This window comes from Myotis nattereri (assembly GCF_964212035.1).
Source record: "Myotis nattereri genome assembly, chromosome: 3".
Lineage (NCBI taxonomy): Eukaryota > Metazoa > Chordata > Mammalia > Chiroptera > Vespertilionidae > Myotis > Myotis nattereri.
Genome location: NC_138077.1, coordinates 73,236,501 through 73,246,959, shown reverse-complemented (window position 1 = coordinate 73,246,959; position 10,459 = coordinate 73,236,501). Strand labels below are relative to the sequence as shown.

At 38.5% G+C, this 10,459-nt stretch overlaps 1 pseudogene across 1 annotated transcript; it reads right to left on the bottom strand.

Annotated features, from left to right (window-relative positions):
• Positions 1-2,019: 2,019 nt before the first annotated feature.
• On the bottom strand, positions 2,020-7,581 carry LOC308515385 (PRELI domain-containing protein 1, mitochondrial-like; annotated as a pseudogene). The gene is made up of 3 exons: positions 6,939-7,581; positions 3,240-3,351; positions 2,020-2,128 (listed from the first exon to the last, which is right to left on the bottom strand). The product of its transcript is annotated as a PRELI domain-containing protein 1, mitochondrial-like (transcript).
• Between the last annotated feature and the right edge of the window lie 2,878 nt (positions 7,582-10,459).

Here is a 10,459-nt window from a genome sequence, read left to right as displayed (position 1 = left end):
AGTGTAATTTTCTCATTTCTCTGTCCAGGAGAGAGCCTTCTAGAACTCCCAGAAATACCTCCTTTTCTTGAGACACGAAATGGATTTTTTTTTTTAATTTATTAACCAATCAACTCTAAGTGTACCTAATAGCACCTTGTAAAATCTAAGCAGCATAAATAGCAGGCCCTGTCCTGATGTGATTGGTTTTCTGAGTCATTGCTTCTTTAAAAAGCTGAATTGATCTTTCTATCTTGACTCTGGTAGAAATCTGAGGATTTTTTGGTCAAATGACAAGTGCCCTGCCTATTAAACTATTCTGTTTGATTTTTGAGGACAGGCTGGGTTTTTCCTCTGTCTTATAGAAACTTGAAAAATAAATTAAAATTTTTTTCCAGAATGACTTATACCCAAAACTTTAAAGATAGCCATTAAATTTTATTGTATTGGTAGTCCTGCCATGAAATATATTTGAATTTGATTCTCCTCTACCGTCAGGTAAATGCACAGTATTAAGTCAAAGGCACACATAGAGAAAGAATTTACAAAGTGAGAGGACATTAAACTTCTTGGCCAATTTTTAACATTAAATTTTATTTTTTTTAAGCATTGGATAGGTCGGGAAGTATCTCTGCATAAGAAACATGTAATGTTGGGGACTCAAAGACAAATTATAGCAATATTTTGTTTTTATGTTTCTTCTACTACCAAAGTAATGATTCCAATAGAGAGAATTTCTTAGTAGTTGGTGATATTACTCTCAAACTGTTGCTATGTACAAAATATTTACTTTCTTATTTTTCTTGATCAGTCAAGAGAGGCATTTTATAGAGAAAATAACAAAATAATAGTTTTTATACTCTAAATCAGAAATTTAGTTGGGAAAGGTGCAGGAGTAAGTGAATGAGGAGATTAAAATTCTATTGAGGTTTAGGGTATATTCTGATCAGCAATGCTATTCATTAATACTATTATTAAATCTTCAGAAGACTATAGAATTCTCAGAAATTATGTTATATAAAGAAGCTGAGGAAACATCATTGCTATGGCTTATATTCTTTCTCTTTCATTTTATGCTTATATTTAGCAACTGTTTGGGGATGGGTGAAAATTCTCTTAAAGTTGTGGATGACATAGTAATTTAAGGTGAGTTCTGACTAGATATATAGACTAGTGCCAATGTCTTTCTTAAAAAAAAAAAAATCTGCCTTTGTCCTTTTATTAATGTATTTGTTTCATTGGCACTGGGTGGAAGAATTCAAAGCAAGCCTTCAGAAATGGAAGTTCAAAGAGTTTAACTAAAGTAGGACAGGGAATTAAAATGCTATTGTTGCAAGAAGGGGCAGCCTTTTTATTTGTCCATCCTCCTCATTCCATGGTTAAAAGGAGATCTTTTTGCATAATAACACAACAAAGTTATGGCATAAAAGGCAATTAGCTTTAGAAAAATAAATATTTCTTGTATATGTGGTCAACAAGAAGAATGGAGCCCTCCTAGAACAGAGTGCAAATCTGATTGTCATGGGGCTCAAGCAATAACTGTAAGAGATACCACAGCATGGAATATTAAGGGCTAAAGCAGCATAAAGCCTGGAAGGTTCAAGAAATGTAGGTAGAATAGGAAGGGGTGGGGAGAAAGGGAGAGAGAGTGAGAGAGGAAGGAAGAACTTCTCTTTTTCCATCAAAGACAGAATAGACAGAAGTCAACATGAAGAGAAAGTAAAGAAACGAGTTCTATTGGTCTCTGGATTACAAGTATGTTCATGATCAGTTATTGCTGCCCTTGGATGCTTTTCAGGCTTTGCACAGTGTATCTATTTTACATTGCTGTTGTCTTTTAAGGCCCAGAATGTGATCCACAGGGAGCCAAATGTACAATAAACTCAATTTAAAGCTCTTCACATTTGTAAGATATGAATTTGTTGATCTCTGCATTTTCTTTTAGATTTTCATTGAAGCTCTCTTCTGATTCTCCCATTTCCCTTCTGCTCCAGCATTTATGCAACCCAGTGACACGTGGCTTCATTCTACGGTTCAGGTTCAAGGTCTGTATCTTCTCATTTTCTGCTCTGAGCTCTGTTGTTTCCCTTCAGGAACTGTCTGTGGCGATGATGATCCAGATCCTGCTATGGCCTTGGAGGATGAGATCCTGGGAGAAGGGATCCGATGACTAATACAGTTATTAATGAGGAAGATATTTGAATCATACTGAATGAGGTAAATAAAAAAGGAGATTATATAAAAGCTATATCATTCAATCTCTCTTGTTCAATGAAGGGAAATACCCAGTTAATTCAACACACTGGGTCTGGTCTTCCAGAACCAACATGATGGAGCTGGTTTCCCAAGAGAACACAATTTCTCAATCTCTCATCTTATCTATTGAGATTAAATTCCAACACTTTCATTGGGCAAGTTATTTCAAAGACAAAATATTGTCTGTGTTATCACACATTGGCAACAAAATAAAGGCCTTATTTTTATGACTGAGACATTTTCCTGCATCCTGAACCTGATAAGAAGTCACAGAAAAAGCAAACTACAAATTAACATGCTTAAAACTAAACACTAAATTATGATATTTAATCTTATAGAGTATTGATAGACAAAATAAATGCTTAAATACTAAACAATAAATTATGAAATGTAATCCTATAGAAAATTAATATAATAATAGCAAATGGGATTTATTCAGGAATGTAGAGATAGATGACTAAAACAATCAATTAAGAACTTCAGGAGGAGCTTGTGCAGGTACAGGGCCACCAGCTCCCTGTAAAGGAGGAGACGCTGCAGCGGGCCCAGCTGTATGTTGAGACAATCATCGGCTTCTCGCCCAAAGACCTGCAGGCTGTCCTGTGCCCTCTCTAGGACAGGGCCAAACGGCATGGTCCAGGGGCCTTCATGCCCCTGGGGGTCTGGGTCTATCTGAGCTCCCTTTTCTCCAGTGAGGGGTAACCCAGCCAAGCATGAGCTCCTTGACCCTGGCTCCCTGCTGTTCTCTGGACTTGGACCCCTGCTTAGCACCACTACTGTCCCAGCAGTAAAGTTGACATTTGGAACCTCAAAAAAAAAAATAATATAGCCTAGTGAAGCATGGTAGCAATCATCTCAGGTAAAAACTGCTGTTTAATTTTTAACTCTGCTATTCTGGCTTCTGTAATTATTTGCTTGCTAAAAGAATAGACAAGTTATTTTAATCTCCTGAACTTATATAAATCACCCCATTCGATTGTATACCCCATTGATTGTGGTTTTACTGGTCATTCAAAACACATTCCTCTTCACCTGGAGACCAGGACAGCACAATTGCTTTAATTGCTTCAGTGGCTTCAGAAAATGTGTTTTCTGTTGACTCAGTGGCTCCAATACCTAAAATTATAATTAATCTTTGTAGATAACTAAATTGCTCATTTTAGCTTCTGTAACAAACTGCTTTTGCAAACCAGGTTCCTCATCCCAAATCTAGAGATGTAATCAATACCTTTGTGATATTTGCCTTTATAAGCCTGATGTTACTGCCATTTGAGGCTGTGAGATTTGGAGAACATTTGTCCCCTTGTAGCTGTTGGCTTTGAAATAAATGTGGCTCCTTAATTCGACTTCTTGAGGCATCCTTGTGTGATTCGTTGGGCACACTACAACAATAGTACTTTACTAAAAGAAGAAAAATAAAAGATTTCACAATAAATGACAAAGCATTGGATAGAATTTAATATGTATTTCTGATTTTATAATCTTAGTAAAATAGAAAAAAGAGCATTTCTCAACCTGGTAGATACATATTTTGAGCTAGCCAGCATCATATTGCAGACTTGAATATTGAAAGAATTTTCATTCAAATAAAAAGGATGAGAAGAATGTATGAAATCACCACTATTATTTGTCATATTCCTGAAACTTTAAGAAGGTGCAGTTGACAAGAAAAAGAAGGCAAGAACCATAAACAGGAAAACCCAACAAAATTATCATTTCTTATTATTGATTACATGAAAACACTAATAAGCTAGTGGATAAGTTTAGAAATAGACAATTCAGGAAAATGGTTACTTTACAAAATAATTTTTGTAAGTTCAGTAGTTTTTCATATGCCAAATATAAATAAGAATAATATAATGAATATTCTATTAAAATATCAGCAAAACCCATAAAATAAATGGTTATATACAGCTAAGAAATGTATAAGAACTATAAAAGAAACTTAAAAACTACTGAGTTGCAAATAATAACATTTTAAAAACATATACTACTTAATGAAGTAAGAATTAAATATACATAGCAAAAGTTGGACAAATAATATAGGTACGGTTTGATAAATTTTTACACAGTAGACACATCCACATAACCTCCAAAGAAGTAAAGAAATTGAATATTGTCATCTAGATTAATATCTATAATTTGACTAGAATCTATTATTATATATTTTGTAACACTGGGGCCAAGATATTGAATAAAGTCTTGTAACACCACTATAGTCATGATATAAAATATTTATGACATAGTAGGCAGTTAGACACACATGAGCAGAGTAGGAATGAAAAGCCAGGTATGGAAGGTCACGAGGGTGGAAAACCCTGGGTGACTAGTGATGGACAATTGTGACCCTCCAGGGTGACTTTTCTTCCCCTAACATATTAGTGGTCATGTGGTAGACCCTCTTAGAGGAGGAGCAAGGAGGCTGGAGAACAGCCCCATAAGACCCCAAACTAGCCCATGCAGGACCATTCCCTTAAGCATTAAACCCTCAAGATGACGAGGTTCTGACCTGCATCAAGTAATCTCAGGAACAAAGCCGTGGGTCTGTTGACCACAGAGACAAAGTTTTGGTCAAACTAGTGATAACATCTAGGACTCAGTTGTGTTTTAGCTCTAGCCCAGAAAAGCAGCAAGGTCAGGCAGGACAACACCCTCATGTGATGACTAATGATCCACTGCTCTGGCACGGATGAATCAGTGGTGACCACAACCATGAGGATACACACCTGAACATCTGATAAATATTCTATTGAGATTCTCCCCTAAAATCTCCACCTTTAGGAAGCAGATACAACCTCTTAAGATAAAGGTCTCTCTCTTGAGCATGCCAGCACCTTTCCTCCCTTTCTTCCTTCAAGGTACATACATTTACTTGCTTTCTCCTAAGCTCTAAGGGCCCTTCTTTTGCCTCTACACCATGTTTCCTGAGCCCACACAGTCCAGCTGACTCACTTCTTCCATGAATCACTTCTTCTACCTTTGCAACTTTCTAAATAAAATTTTTCTTATATATGAGTGTTGGCTCTGAATTCTTTCTTAGCCAAAACTCAAAGACTGAGGCCTATAACATCTGGTGCCATTTTCTGTTAATATTCCTATCACTTCAAAAAGTTCCCTCACTCCTGTTTACAGGCAAATATACTTTTCCTTCCCTTGTGGCTCAGAGATTGAGTGTCAACCCATGAACCAAGAAGTCATTGTTCAACTCCAGGTCAGAGCACATACCTGGGTTTCATGCTCACGCCCCAGTAAGGGGCATGCAGACGGCAGCCGATTGATGACTCTCTCATCATTGGCATTTCTATCTCTCTCTCCATCTTCCTCCCTCTCTCTGAAATAAATAAAAATGTATTAAAAAAATACCTTTCCTCTATTCATAGCTCCTGGCAACAACTGATCAAGTGTCACTTGAATTTATACCAGTGAAATTATACAATATTTGCCAGTGCTGACCAGCAGACCCTGAGCAATGGAAGAACAGATTACTCTGACACAGGTTTCTGTGAAAGAGAGGGCTAGGGGACTCTTACTTCAGTAGTAAAAGCAGTGCTGTTCGCCTGCCTTGTTGGCTTTTTATTGTAAGAACAGCTTGAACTTAAATTAACCTTTAGATACAATCAGCAGGGCAAGTATCCTTGAGAAAGTATATGCTTCTACAAGGTCAGGTCTTTAAAGACTAAACATAGAGATTCCAGCAAAACAACCCTGGGGGATCGAACTTGTTTGGAAAAGTCAAGGTAGAGGTTGCCACCTTTGGCAAGGTCCCCTCAGAGGCCCGACCTTTCAGAGAATTCTCCTTACAGACATTCCAACCAAGTCCCGTGCTTCCCCACAAATACTGGTCTTTTGTGTCTAGAGTATTTTATTTAGTAAAATGAATTTGAGATTTGTTCATTTGCTCCATGTATCAGTAATTAATTCCTTTTTGCTAATTGATAATATTGCATTGAATGGATATACTATTACTTATTTATCCTTTCATTATAAATGGATATTTAGATTATTTCCAATTTTGGGACATTTAATATACCTTTTGCTGCAAACATTCACGTAGTCTTATGTGAATAGGTTTCCAATTTTCTTGGGTACAATGCAACATTGACACAAACTACCCAGACTCAGATCAAACTTCACTGGTTAATGGCACAGCCTTCCACAAGACTGCCCTTACTTTAGACACCAGCAGCAAATTGAGGTTTTCCAGGCTACCTACACTCTTGACCAACTGACTACAAGTTCAGGGAGGTTCCTAACCGCCCCCCCACCCAGAAACCCCCACAGGATAATTCTTTAGAATGCCTCATAGAACTAAAGAAAGTGCTATACTTATAATTACAGTTTATTTTTTAATTCAACAAATAGTTATTGTCTATTATGAGCTAGGTATTGTTCCAGGTACTTGGGACACAGCAGAGAACAAATGGAAGGTCCCTGCCCTCATGGAGCTTACAGTCTAGTGTTATGACCACGTTGCCTGCATGCTGTCTGTGAACGTGGACAACTCTCTCCTCAGATATCCAATGCAGGAAGAGGCAGGCCTGACCCAGACATGGACAACATGTCTGGTGCACTGTAGATGCCAAACAGATACCACTTCCAATCCACTACCCAGAGAGTAGATCAGGCTGGAAATGGACTTTTAATAAAACACAGGGAGGGGAGGGCAGAGGGAGTGCAGCGGGTGGTGTGGTGTGCTGCCGCACCGGGGTCTGAGCTGGCTACACAAACTGCTGCTGGCAAGGACCTTGGCTTCTCTGTAGCTGCCAGGGCCATCCCCTTAGCTTCTCCTTGGCTTCCTTGGCTGTCTCAACAAGGGTTTTGGAAGGGGCCTCACCTTGCAGGTTGGCCAAGATGTATTCAAAATCCTTCACTGACTTGGTCACACTGCTTTTGAACCAGGCGAGACCAAATTCCTGGACAGCTCGGGAGATGCCAAATAAGCTAGAGGAGACCCAAGCTTCCCGGTGGATTTCGGTCCAGCCGCTGTTATCAGAGTTCACAGAGTAAACACATCGTTCCTCCACCACCATCAGCCGGGCGTGGTTGATGTTGCAGGTGAAGGTGGTCATGGTCTGGTTCTGTGGGTCCACAATAGAACCCTCCAGGAATGTACACCGAGTGAGCAACATTGGCAGGAAATAGTCGCTCGGCCCAGCGGGGCATCCTGTTGGTCTTGGTCAGAAGTCTCCGGTACAGGAGCTTCTGGTCAGGGGTCACCTCCTGGTGCACTATTTCTTCCGTCAAGACATGTGTGCTATAGGGATTTGGGCATCGCTGCCAGAAGGCAGCGAACACTTGGTCCTGGGAGCTCTGGAGCGCGCTCTGGCCCAGAAAATGCTTCACCATTGTCCCGGCCTGGAGGAGTCAGCACCCGAGCAGCATCAGGGGTGCAGAGCCTGGGGGACGCTGAGGCCAGGCTAGCTCGGCGCCTGCCCGCCAGGCAACTGCTCAGTCACTGCCCCGCTGCAGCCACCAGCAGCCATCACCATGAGGAATTGCTGAGCCCTACTTACAGTTTTATTATAGCAAAAAGACAAATCTCTATCAGCTAAGAGAAGAAACATACTGGGACAGGTGGAAGGATGCTTCCATTTTCTCAGAATACATCACCCTTCCAGCACGTAAATGTACTTTACTGAACAGGGAAAACAGCCTGAGCTTAAAATGTCCAGAGTTTTTAGTGGGGTTTTATTATTTAGTCATGATTGATTGAATCATTGACTACATAATTAAACTCAAGTTCAGTCTCCTTCTCCGGGGGTTTGGACTGATATCACATGGCTCTAAAATACCAATGCTCTATTGACATGGTTGGTCTTTCTGGCATGGTTAATGTCCATTCTGAAACTGTCTAGCATCATCTCATTAGCATAATCTGAGACGGTGTTGTCCTAAAGGCACATCAAGAATAACAAAAACATATTAGGAGGCAATTCTGAAGATTCAAATGCTTTTTTTCTGTAACTATGGAAAAAAGCCGGTCGATTCTTCATTATACAACATTGGATAATATCTAGGAATGGGATTGTATGTTCCATTTTGTTTGAATTCACAAAAATTTTTTCAAAGTGGCCGTGAAATTTTGACCTCTGATAAGCAGTACATAGGCCTTCCACTTGGACTTCATCTTTGCTATTACTTGCTACAATCAATCTTTTAAATTTAGCCATTTTACATGGTGTACTATGGTATCATATTGAATTTAATTTGAATTTTGTCAATGATCAATGATACTGAGAACTGTACATGTGTTTTCATGTAATTACTATGTCTTTGGTGATATGTCTGTTAGAATTTGTCCCATTTTTCAAAAAATCTATCTTTTTGTTGAAACTATTATAGATATCTGTTTCCTCCACCCATTGACCCTTTCTAGCCCGCATCTGATCCCCCACTGCAGGCCTTTACCACACTACTGTCTGTGTCCATGGGTTATGCATATATACATGAAAGTTCTTTGGTTAATCTCTTTCTACCCACCCCTAACTTAATCTTTTCTGGAATTAAGTTGTCTGTTAGGATTTTTAAAAGGTTCATTCTATGTTTTTATTTATTTATGTAACAGATTCGTTGAGGCATTATTCATATACCATACAATTTATCCATTTGAAGTGTACAATTGAATGTTTTCTGTAGATTATTCAGTGTTATCCAACCATCACTATTGTTAAGGTTTGAAATATCTCATCCTACTCCTATTTATAGGTTGAAGTCCCACCCACCATGACTAGCTTTTAGTTAAGCTTTAATTTCAGATGATCTTATGTGGTTACTTTTGGTCTGAATTTATAAGGCCACCATGAAGGCCTCCCCTGAGCTTGTGAGGTTTAGCTGGTATGTGGCCCCTTTTTTGTCTACATTATCATAGATCACTGTCTCTTCTTGCCAGATGAAAATATTATAAGAACTATTATTTTACATATATTGCCTTGTTTTTAGTTGTTTCAGAAATGAGGGGTTATTTGGTTCTTGTTTCTTTGTTTTGGCTGAAAAAGGAAGTATTCCACAATACACTATTAAGTTAAAAAGCAACATCCAAAAGACATATGTAGTTACATATACACTATATATATATATATATATATATATATATATATATATATATACACTATATATATATATAATATATAATATATATTAATATCCTATATAATAAAAGGCTAATATGCAAATCTACTGAATGGTGGAATGTCTGGTCGCTATGCAGCACACTGACCACCAGGGGCCAGGCGCTCAATGCAGGAGCTGCCCCCTGGTGATCAGTGCACTCTCACAGGGGGAGCACTGCTCAGCCAGAAGTCATGCTCATGGCTGGTGAGCACAGTGGCCGTGGTGGGAGCCTCTCCCACCTCCACGACAGCTCTAAGAATGTCTGACTGATGGCTTAGGCCCGCTCCAAGGGGGAGCAGGCCTAATCCGTCAGTCAGACATCCCTCAAGGGCTCCCGGACTGCAAGAGGGCACAGGCTGGGCTGAGGGACCCCCCTGAGTGCATTAATTTTGTGCACTGGGCCTCTAGTATATAGAGAAAAACGTTTAAAAGATCAACACCAAAATGTTTATAATATGTATTGTCAAGTATTGATGTTACAGATTTTTTTTCTAAAGTTTTCCACAGAGAGAATATATTGATTCTATAATAAAAATAAACCTTTGATATTATAACAATAGAAAAACATAATTAAATTTGAAGCCAAGTGAACACAACTTCAAATATGGAATTTTTAATGCAGAATACTGGACAATTATTTTTTTTCTATTTATTCATCATATTTCAATGAATAGGATTGTGACATTGCATTTGATTTTTTCTTTTTTATTGAGTTTATTGGGGGGATATTGGTTAATAAAATTATATGGGTTTCAGATGTACAATTCTATAATGCATCATCTGTATACTGTCTTGTGTGTTCACCACCTCAGGTCAAGTTTGCTTCCGTCACCATTTATTCCTCCCTTTACACTCTTCTACCTCATCCCATGCCTCTCTTTCCCTCTGGTAATCACCATAACAATACTATTGTCTAGGTCTATGAAGATTTGTTTGTTTGTTTGTTTGTTTGTTTTTCTTAAACCTTTCACCTTTTTTTACTTATATTAAGTTTTCAGTCCACACAAACTCTGAGATCTTTTCTCAGGAATTGCTTTCCAGCCCAAATTTTCTGCTTCCATTACTTTTTATTATTTGAGCAAAGTTTAAGCATCTTCTATATAAGATCCACATT